Source organism: Phyllostomus hastatus, unplaced genomic scaffold (genome assembly GCF_019186645.2).
Source record: "Phyllostomus hastatus isolate PE091 unplaced genomic scaffold, TTU_PhHast_1.1 phas_contig_37, whole genome shotgun sequence".
NCBI classification, from domain to species: Eukaryota; Metazoa; Chordata; class Mammalia; order Chiroptera; family Phyllostomidae; genus Phyllostomus; species Phyllostomus hastatus.
Window position 1 is genome coordinate 7,249,811 of NW_025333867.1, and position 11,830 is coordinate 7,261,640.

Sequence of the window (11,830 nt, forward strand, 5' to 3'; positions counted from 1 at the left end):
TCTTGCACATGTCAAGTTATGTTTATTGTCATCTATTTTATAGAGTTCTTTGTACTTATTGGGAATGGTTTTTTTAAGGACTTTTTCCATTTTGCTATCGATAGTATAATGAAAAAAATTGATTTTGATCCTGTATGTGGATTTCATTAAACTTTCTCACACTTTCTAAATGTTACTCAGTGTGTTATATCTCACCATTTCTGGGAGTTACCTATAAAGAAGAGTTCTCTGATTTTTTGTTCTCAATATTGTTATCTTATTTTTTTTCTTGTCTTCTGGTAACAGGGTGCAGCCAAGGGGAAGGCCCCAAATAGAGATTTGTAATGGGGTCCAGGACTCGGGGTCCAAAAAATATTAGAAAAAATATATGTATATAGGATGTCCTCACCCTCACAAGTCTGAGCCGGGGGATGGGATGCATGGAGCAGGGCCATTGAGAGTTGTTTTTGAACGGCAACAGTTTTGCAGCTAACCTCTATAACAGTCATTTAACATATCTATAACCTTTAACTGGTTTCATGGATATGTTAAACAGCTGTGGCCATGCTTTGAGCCAGGGGGATGGGAGTGACTTCAACCCATGATGTAACTGGGAGGCAAGTCCCCCTGCTTACAGAGCCTGTGTAAGAGCTTGGAGATGATTGGCTCCACACCACAGTGCCAGACCTGCCTGGACTTACTATGGCAGCCAAGTGAAGCTGGAAAAAATACGGGAATTCTGGCAGCTGTGACCAATTGTGGGTGGAGTCGGAAATGGTGTGGCAGAGGAAGATTGGTGCTGGGATTTAAACCCAGGTGCAGCAGCCATGTGGGCTCTTTTTGGGACCACACTGTTTGGGCAGAGAAGAACCACTGACTTCTATTTCTTTTCCTTAGATACAGTACCCCAGACTGGGCAAAGGGGAAAGGAAGGACTGTGCATTTGTGGGTATTCTAAAGGACTTTGGGATCTCAATGAAGACATTAAGTTATTACTCTTAAGTTTATATAACTTTTAAAATAAGTAATCCCTTTCCTCTTTACCAATCTCTGGCATTGAGAGACATCCTTCCCTGGCAGCAGGCAAGGTAAACCTAGTATGGGATGGGGGTCCCCTGGAGCCCAAAGGATATCATTCACGACCACCCCTGGGTCTGTTCTGTAACATTCTTATATTGACATAGATTTGCAATACTATTTTATCATATTTTTTATTTTCATTTTATTTTATTTTTATTGTATGTCTTTCCATTACCATTCAGGCTCCTTATACCCCTCTTGTCCCCACAATCACTACACTGTTGTCCATGTCCATGAGTCCTTTTTCCTTTTTGATCAATTCTTCCACCCCTTCCCCACCACACCAATCTTAGCTGTCATCCTGCTCTCTGTCTACAAGTCTTTCTCTATTTTGCATGTTAGTTCACTTTGTTCATTAGATTCCACACATAAATGAAATTATATGGTATTCATCTTTCTCTGACTGCCTTATTTCACTTAGCATAATGTTCTCCAGGTCCATCCATATTGTCGCAAAGGTTAAAATTTATTTCTTTATTATGTCCAAGCAGTATTCCATTGTGTAAATGTCCCATAGCTGTTTTATCCACTCATTTACTGATGGGCACTCGAGCTGCTTCCATATCTTGGGGCAATTGTAAATAATGCTGCAATGAACATAGGGTTGCTTATGTTCTTTTGAGTTAGTATTTTGGATTCCTTCAGATATATTCCCAGAAGTGGGAACGCTATGTCAAAGGGCAGATCCAGTTTAAATTTTCTGAGTCATCTCCATACTGCTTTCCACAGTGACTGCACCAATCTGCATTCTTTGCAATAGTGCAAAAGTGTCGCCCTTTCTCCACATCCTCACAAGAACTTATTGTTTGTTGATTTATTGAAAACCATTCTGACAGGTGTGAGTCGTTATCTCATTGTGGTTTTAATTTGTATTTCTCCAATGATTAGTGATGTTAAGCATCTTTTAATATGTCTATCAGCCATTAGTCCTCCTTGGTGAAATATCTATTCAGAGCCTTTGCCCATTATTTATTTGTTTGTTTGTTTGTTTTTTGTTGTTTTTTTTGTTTTGGGTTGTGTTAAGTTTTTAATGAATTTTGGACTATTAACCCCTTATCAGATCTATTGGAAAGTGTTCTCCCATTCTGTGGGTTGTCTTATTATTTTGTTAATGATTTCTTTTGCTGTGCAAAGGAAAATCTAAACTTTTTAGTTTGATGGAGTTCCATTTGTTCATTTTGTCTTTTGTTTTCCTTGCCTGGGAGATATGTCTGACAAAATAGTGCTAAGAACTATGTCCAAAATTTTGCTATGTTTTCCTTTGGCATTTTTATGGTTTCAGATCTAACATTTAAGTCTTTGGTCCATTTTGAATTTATTCTTGTGTGTTGTGTAAGAAGTGGTCTAGTTTCATTTTTCTGCATGTATCTGTACAATTTCCCCAACAGTATTTATTGAATAAACTATCTTTAGCCCATTGTATGTGTTGGCTTCCTCTGTCAAATATTAATTGACAAAAAATGCATGGGTTTATTTCTGGGCTCTTTATTCTGTTCCATTGATCTATGTGTCTGTTTTTATGCCAGTAGCAGGCTGTTTTGGTTACTATGGCTTTTTAATATAGTTTCATATTAGGTAGCATGATTCCTCCAACTTTTTTCTTTCTCAGGATCGCTGTTACTATGTGGGCATTTTTTGAAGTTCCATCTAAAGTTTTGAAATATTTTTTCTAGTTCTGTGAAATATATCGTTGGAATCTTGATAGAAATTGCATTGAATCTATAGGTTGCTTTGGGTAGCATGGACATTTTAATAATGTTAATTCTTCCTATCCATGAACATGGTATGTGCTTCCACTTATTTATGTCTTCTTCAATCTCTTTCTTCAGTGTCATAATTTTCCAAGTGCAGGTCTTTTACATCCTTGATTAGGTTTATTCCTAGGTATTTTATTCTTGTTGAATCTATTGTGAATGGGATTGTTTTCTTAATTTCTCTTTTGGCGAGTTCATTATTGGCATATAAAAATGCAGCTGATTTCTGGATGTTAATTTTATATCCTGCTACTTTGATTAACTCATTTATCAGTTCTAGTAGTTTCTTGGTCAAATCTTTGGTGTTCTCTATGTGAAATATCATGTCATCTACAGATAAAAACAGTTTAACTTCTTCCTTTCCAACTTGGATGCCTTTTATTTCTTCTTCTTGTCTGATTGCTCTGGCTGGAATTTCCAGTTGAATAAGAGAGGTGAAAGTGATACCCATGTCTTGTTTCCTGATCTTAAGAAGAACGCTTGTTGGTTTTGCCTGTTGAGTATGATGCTGGTAGTGGATTTGCCATATGTGGCCTTAATTATGCAGAGATATGTTCCCTCTATTCCCACTTTGCTAAGACTTTTTATCATTAATGGGTGCTGGACTTTATCAAATTCTTTTTCTGCATGTATTGATATGATCATGTGGTTTTTATCCATCCCTTTGTTTATGTGGTGAATCACATTTATTGATTTGCAAATGTTGTACAGCCTTGTATTCCCAGAATAAGTCCCACTTGATCATGTTGTATGATCTTTTTGATGCATTGCTATAGTCAGTTTGCTAATATTTTATTGAGAATTTTAGCATCTATGTTCATCAGGGATATTGGCCTATAATTTTCTGTCTTTGCAGTGTCATTTATCTGGTTTTGGAGGACAAGGTTCGCCTCATAAAATGAATTTGGGAACCTTTCCTCCTCTTGAATTTTATGGAATAGTTTGAGAAGGAAAGGCACTAGTTCTTCCTGGAATGTTTGGTAAAATTCACCTGTGAAGGCATCCAGTCCAGGGTTTTTGCTTGTTGGGAGTTTTTTTTATTACTGCTTCAGTTTCACTGGGTGTAATCTGTCCATTCATATTCTGCTTCTTCCTGCTTTAGTTTTGGAAGGCTGTATGCTTCTAGGTATGTATTCAATTTCATCTAGGTTGTCCAGTTTGTTGACACATAATTGTTTATAATACTTTCCTAGAATCTTTTGTATTTCTTGGGTGTCGGTTGTTATTTCACCTCTTTCTTTGTGTTTGTATTTGGGTCCTCCATCTTTTTTCTTGATGAGTCTGGTTAAAGATTTGTCAATCATGTTATCTTTTCAAAGAACTAGCTCTTGGATACATCAGTCTTTTGTATCATTCTTCTTAGACTCTATTTCACTTATTTCAGCTCTGATCTTTGTTATTTACTTCCTTCTACTCAATTTGGGCTTTGTTTGGTTTTATTTTTCAAGTTCCTTTAAGTATAAAGTTAAATTTTTTATTTGGTCTTTTTCTTGCTTTTTGAGATAGGCCTGTAATGCTATGTATTTCCTCTTGGGATTGCTGTCCCAGTGTCCCACAGATTTTGGATAGTTGTGTTCTCATTTTCATTTGTTTCAAGGTAGCTTTTGATTTCTTCCTTGACCTCGTAGCTAACCCACTCACTGTTTAATAACATGTTATTTACCTTCCATGTCTTTGAGTATTTTTCAATGTTCCTCTTGTGGTTGATTTCTAGTTTCACAGCATTGTGGTCAGAGAAGATGTTTGAAATACTTCAGTCTTCTTGAATTTATTAAGACTTGTTTTGTGTCTTAACATGTGGTCTATACTAGAAAACATTCCTTGTGCACTTGAAAAGTGTGTATATTCTGCTGATTTGGGGAAAAACGCTTTAAAGATATCAATTAAATCAATTTGATTTAATGCATCATTTAAGGCCATTGTCTCTATTGATTTTCTGTCTGGAAGATCTATTCATTGAAATTAGTGGGCATTAAAATCCCCAATTACGACTATATTTTTGTTTATCTCTCCCTTTAGTCCATAAAGATTTGCTTTACGTATTTAGGTGCTCCTATGGTGGATGTGTAAATGTTTACTAGGGTTATGTCCTCTTGTTAGACTGTTTCTTTTTCCATTATATAGATTCCTCCTTTGTCTTTTACAATAGACTTTGTTTTAAAGTCTGTTTTTTCTATATAAGTATTACTATGCCAGTTTCTTTTTCCTTTCCATTTGCACAAAATATCTTTTCCATCCCTTTACTTTTAGCCTTTGAGTATCTTTCAATCTGAGTAGGGTCTCCTGGAGGCAGCATATACATGGGTCCTGTTTTCTTATCCATTCAGGTATACTATGTCTTTGGTTGGGGCATTTAAGCCATTTACATTTAAGGTGATTATTGATAAATACATATTTAGTGCCATTTTATTGTTAGACTATTTTCCTCTTTTTTTTCTTTCTCCTCCTCTGCTGCTGCTGCTGCTGCTGCTGCTGCTTCTTTTTCTTCTTCTTCTTCTTCAAGCAAGTCCTTTAACATTTGTTTCAGTACTCGTTTAGTGTTAACAAACTACTTTAGCTTTTTCTTGTCTGGGAACCTCCTATTTCTTCTTCGTTTTAAATTATAATCTTGTTGGGTAAAGTGTCCTTGGTTGTAAGTCCTTGTTTTTCATCACCTTGAATATTTCACATCACTTCTGGCCTGAAATGTTTCTGTTCAGAAATCAAATTGGTCCTCCCTTGTATGTAACTACCTGATTTTCTCTTGCAGTTTTCAGGATTACTCAGTATCTTTGAGCCTTGTCATTTTAATTGCAATGTGTCTTATTGTATGCCTCTTTGGGTTCAACTTGTTCAGGACTCTCTGAGCATGCTGGACTTTGGTGTCTTTTTTCCTTCATCATATTGGGAAAGTTTTCTGACATTTCTTCAAATAGGTTCTTGATCCTTTGCTCACTCTTTTCTCTTTCTGGTATTCCCATGATGCAGAGTTTGTTATGCTCCATATTGTTCCAAAGGTTTCTTAATCACTCCTCTTTTTTTAAGTTCTTTTTTTTTCTGCTCTGTTGGGTGGGTTTTTTTCTATCTTGTCTTCAACATCACTGATTCGGTCCTCTTCTTCATCTAATTTACTCTTTATTCCTTCCAGTGTATTATTTACTACAGGTATATGTTCTTTATTTCTGACTGGTCATTTTTATGGTTTATAATCATTAATCTAAACTTTCTATCTGATACATTGCCTGCCTCCATTTCATCGAGTTCTTCCTCTGGAAAATTCTGTTGTTTTTTCATTTGTAGCCTGTTTCTCCCCCACCCCATTTTAGCTGTTCCTTCACTATTAGCTGACCTTCACTATTTTTTCAAGTAAGTTTTCAATTTCTTGCTCTTCTTCTCCTTCTGGCACTGATGTGGATCAAGGCTTGTGGGGTCCTCGACATTGTAGATGAGATATGAGAAATTCACATGGACTACCAAGTCCTGTGGAGGAAAAGGAACAGCATGGCTTCTCTCTCAAGAGGAGAAAAAGCCTCAACTCTTGCCTTGACAAGCTTTTATTGCTTTTCTGGGCACATTACATGATGGTCCTCATTTGCTGTGCAGAGGTTCACTTTAGGTGGTTACCTTTTATAGAAAACAAAGGAGAGAATGCTGCTAATCACATTACAGAAGAAGGATATTTGCAAACACAAAGGAAAAAGTGATTGAATTGCTTACACTCATCCTTGGAAGGTTTAGCACAGACATTAGGAAGTTACAGTAAATACTTGCTGCATCAATTCAGGGTGAGGAAGTTTTAGCAAAAGCAATTCTCATAGCAGTCTAGGTACAATGAAGGCCTGATTCCCCATGAGAAAACCTATCATGGGCGTGGGTCCTGTCTGGGCCCTTGCCACACAAAACAGTCTCCTATATGGCACCCCTATGATTTGGATGCTGGAACACTTAAAGTTGTCCCAGAGGTTCCTGAGCCTCTCCTCATTTTTTTTTTTAATTCTTGTTTCTTCATTCTGTTCTGGTTGAATGTTTATTTATTCCTATTCCTTCATCCTGTTGATTTAAGTCCCAGTTTCCTTGCCCTCACTGTTGGTTCCTTGTATATTATTCTTTATTTCACTTTGCATAGCCTTCACTTTTTGTTCTTCTCTGACCATACTCAACCATTTCTGTGAGCATCCTGACTACCAGTGACTTGAACTCTAAAGCAGACAGGTTGGCTATGTCTTTGTCACTGAGTTCTGTTTTTGGAGTTTTGATCTGCTCTTTGGTTTGGGCTATATTTCTCTGTCTTGGTGCACCTGTTACATTCTAAGGGGCAGATCCTTAGGTATTCACCAGGGCAGGAGAACACATTGTTGCTGTGCTGTAGTGGTATATGTCAGGGAGAGGCTAGAGAGGGAACAATGCTGCTTGCTCGGCCCTTGGCCAGCTTTCCCTCATTTTCTCTGCTACCAACATGCAAATTAGGCCCTTCTGGTGCTGATTCCTGCATGGGTGGGTTTGTGTACATTCTAAGACCTTGTGGGTCTCTCAGACAAACTCTCCTGTGAGGCTGGGAGTTTCTCCTGCTGCTGCAACCCCCACAGGTTTTTATAGCTAGAGGTTTTGAGGCTTTCTTTTCCTACAATAGAACCCTGCGTTGCACAGTCTGCCTCACTCTCCAGTTGTTCCTCCTGGTTTATCCACACACAAATGTGGGATAGCCAGCTGCCTCCTTGCCCACGTGGTTCTCCAGCTGTCCCTTTGCTGTGCATCCTCTTTGCCCTGGCTGCCTTTCTGTCCCTCCTATCTGGATGAAGGTTTCTTCTTTAGTGCCTTGGTTGTGGGACTGCCATACAGTTTGATTTTCTGGCAGTTCTGCTTGTTTTTTTGTTGTTGTTGTTGTTGTTGTTGTTGTTGTTTTAAATTTGCTGTTGTCCATGTTTTGGTTGTGTGAGGAGGCAAAGTGTATCTACTTCCACCTCCATCTTGGCCAGAAGTCTCCTTGTTGATTCTTAAAGCTTTTGTTGTTTGTTTCAACCATAAAATTCTGACCATTGACTACTTTAACACCCTGATTGATATTCTTTTTTATTGTTGAACATTTTTATTGTGTTTAAAAAAGCACATAACTAAAAATTAACATATTAACCTTTTTCCAATGTATAGTTCAGTAGTGTTAAGTATATTCATATTGTTGTGAAATAGATATCCAGAACTTTTTTTATCCTACAAGTCTGAAACTCTGTGCCTGTTATATAACAACTAATTTCTTTTCCCTCCCCCAACCCCTGGTAGCTACAATTCTACTTTCTATCTCTATGAATTTGCCTACTTTAAATGTCTCATATATGTGGAATTACATAGTATTTAGGGTTTTTTGGTTACTGATTTATTTATCATAATACCCTTAAGTTTCATCTGTGTTGTAGAAAGTTACTGAATTTCCTTCCTTTTTAAGTCTGAATAATAGTCTATTCTGTGTGTGTGTGTGTGTGTGTGTGTGTGTGTGTGTGTGCGTTATTTTGTTTATCCAATTATCTACCAGTGGACACTTTGATTGCTTCCATGTGTTTGGCTGTTATGAATAGTGCTGCTATTAAAATGAGTGTGCACATATCTCTACTATAATTGATTTTGCATTACAATGGAAGAGTTGATGAGTTATGTCAGAAGATCCAGAGGCTTTATGTCCTTCAACCCTAAAATACTTACCTGGACTTTTAAGGAAAAGTTTTCAGAACCCTACCCTAGCCCAATCAGACTGTCAAAGCACTGATCAGCCTCTCGGCTGTTTTTCTCAGGATGGAAATATCTGGATTTCTGTTTCTCTATTATCCTGGCTTAGTAATTCCTCTCAGTCTTGCTAGATCTTTGATGCTGTTAAGAAGTACATTTTTATATTTCATTCAGCTTTCCTAGTTGTTTCCAGCATGAAAGTTGTTCTGAATTGTCAAAAGTAAAAATCAGGTCTAGTATCTTTTAAGAAATTCCTTTTTTATTTTAATCAGTCAGAATCTGATTATTGCTGTTAAGAAGCTTGCATAATAATTTTTTTCTACTTGAAGATAAGAAAATTATTCCACTGAGAAAATATCCAGATATATTGGATGTTTTATGTTTCTGGGAAAACCATTGAAAAGAAAGATCATGATTTTGGCTAGATTGATAAGTACTGGGTATGAAGGATGAATTAGGTTTGTCTGCACTCAGAGCAGAGAGAGGAGTATGGCTGGAACTTGGCTTCTGCTACTACCTTATCCAGGGTTACAGGTTAATAAGAGCTTGGTTCTACCTTACACTGCTGTGCCATGGAGGTGGGAGTTCCTTCAGGAATCATGACTTCATCATACTACCAGACGAAGATTAAACAACTGAGTTTTGAGGTATGTGTATTTGTTTGGTTAGCTGGTTGGTTTTTTGGTAACTTTTCATTTTGATGTATTATCATATTTACAGAAAAATTGAAACAATACTATAAGGAACTCCTTTATACCATTTACCCAGACCTGCTAATTGTTTGCAAAATCTCTTTTGCTTCATCATTCTGTGTGTATACCTTTTTTGAACCATTTGAGAATATGTTGCAGACATCACTAAACACTTTTGTACTTCCTAAGTACAAAGAAATCTTTTTATATAACCAGGAAATTTAACATTGATATAATACTGTTATCTGATCTGTGGTATATAGACTATTTTTCCCCTCTTGTTCCAGTAATGTCCTTTATAGTTTTTTGTTATACCTCCAGTTTAGAATCTAATCCAGGGTCATGTATGCATTGATTTTCATTAATCTCCTTTAATCTAGAACAATTCTGCAGTCTCTCTAGATTTTGGTATCTTTGAAGGGTTCAGGGCAGTTATTTTGTTGATGAGTTTTGCTTTGATGGTTTCTTGTGACTATAAATTCAGTTTATGCAGTTGTGATAGCAACATCACTAAAGTGATGTTATCTTCTCAGTGCTTCTCATCAGGAGGCATGTGAGTCAGTTTGTCCCAGGGATAGTGATGTAACTTTGATTACTTGATTAGGAGATATCACCATGTTTTTTTTTTTCACTGTAAAGTTACAACTTTGTTTGTAATTAATATGTCATCAATGGAAAAATGTTTTGAAACTATGTAAAAATCTTGTTCACCCACTAGTTTTAGCAAACATTAATGATTTCTTAACTCCATCATTCTTTCTGCATTTATCAGTTGATCTTTCACAGTAAGAGCTTTTTCTTCTCCTCCATATATATATGCATGACTTATCTTGTACATTTCCTTCCTGAGCTCCGAAATCAGTCTTGTCTTTATGGAGCCCTTGACTGGCTGAATTCTTAACAAAGTCCAGGAATACACTGGTAAAGGCAAGTCCTAATGTCTAACTACTGCCTTTCTGATCAGTAGCAGACAGAAAACTGCAGTATCAAACAGTCCCCTCTGCAGAGAGACTTTGCCTGCAGCATAATCTGAAGGAGCCCCACTGCCTCCACACCTGTTGACCTCTATCACTTAACCCTATGTTCTCTTCTTCACAGCATTAAATCACTATCTAAAATTATCTTCTTTGTTGGTATATTTTTGGAATTTTTCTATTTCCTCAACTAAATATAAAAGATCTACCAGTCCTAATTCATAGCTATATAACCAGAATATGAACATGGCACAGTTTATTTGTTAAATATATAAACGAATGAGTGAAACTTTTCTGCTCAAAAGTCCTTTGAAAACACAACATTTGTTTACACCATTTTATATTTGTGGAAGATTTTCAAATGGTATCTGCCCAGATTCCTACCATTCCTTAGAAAAGTTTCTTGATCCCATATCCAGGTAGGAAATTTCTGTGTATGGTAATGACTACATCAGTGTTTTAGTAAGTGTTTTACATTTTCAAATATTTCTCTACCAGCCTATAGTGGATTGAAGTCACTCTGTTGCTTTTTGTAACTGTTATCCAAAAAGAGTATCAAGCTATTACTGTGGTTACTCTTTAAACTATTCTTCTTTCATTAGGTCATCTCTGATACCATGGTGCAATTGGAAAACCTATTTCAAGCACTTCCTTCTCAGTCATCTGTGAAAGCCATCATGTGAATGCTAATCATGGAGTTACCATGCCTCACCTGCTCAGAGGTATGTGCAAGAGAATCCCCAAAGGTGTTAAGCAGTGGAGTTTTAATGTGTAGACATGGCAATAATCAGTGCTTTGCCTCCTTCATGACTCATCAAATCTATTTAGTAAATCTGAGAAAATTAACCTGTTTTTTTCCTCCCCGCCCCAGGGCAGAGCATGAACACAGAGTCCTCTTATTGCAAATTTTGTAGTTGAGCTTCCCAGTTTGGGGAAATTGCAGGAGTCAGCACATCCAAAATGCAATGGATAAACCTTGCCTTAGGAAAACAACCTTTTTGATCATGGTATCTCCCCTGCCAGGTAAGTGTGAGAAAATGAATCTTAATTAGAGTTTTTCCACCCAGTGATCTGTAAGGTGCAAGACACATTTTAATTGCCACACACCTGCTTTTCTTTCACAATTTCCTTGGGGATATGACTGTGAATCTGTTTTTCTCTCTCATCCCTTTCTTTTATCTCATTTCCATAGATGGGAATTGAGAATGTACAGAATTTTCCCTTCCATAGCACAGTTTTCATCAGGAAGTATCACTTGAGACCACTCCCTTTCTGTCATTCAGTCTCATACAATGGCACATGTTATTCGACTCTCCTTACCCATCTGGTCTGCCCTGTGCAAGGGCCAGAGACAGCTGGCTCCAATTCTCAACACATAGCTAGTACAGAGTTAAAAACAATATAAAACTGGTCTTGACCATTGAACTTTGGTTGTCTAAGATATTAACATTATGAGAAGCCAGGAGAAACATCTACAAGAACTCTCTGTACTGTTTTTGTAGTTTTTCTCTAAGTTGAAAGTTATTTCAAAATAAAATTCTATGCCCTGGCTGGTGTAGCTCAGTGGATTGAGCGCGGGCTGCGAACCAAAGTCTCGCAGGTTCGATTCCCAGCCAGGGTACATGCCTGGGTTGCAGGCCATAACCCCCAACAA

General features: G+C 37.1%; 1 non-coding gene across 1 annotated transcript; it reads right to left on the reverse strand.

Moving 5' to 3' along the window:
- Window positions 1-11,044: 11,044 nt before the first annotated feature.
- LOC123820822 lies at window positions 11,045-11,207 on the reverse strand. Its single transcript, XR_006786026.1, has one exon. It is a non-coding gene; the product is annotated as a U1 spliceosomal RNA (small nuclear RNA).
- Between the last annotated feature and the right edge of the window lie 623 nt (window positions 11,208-11,830).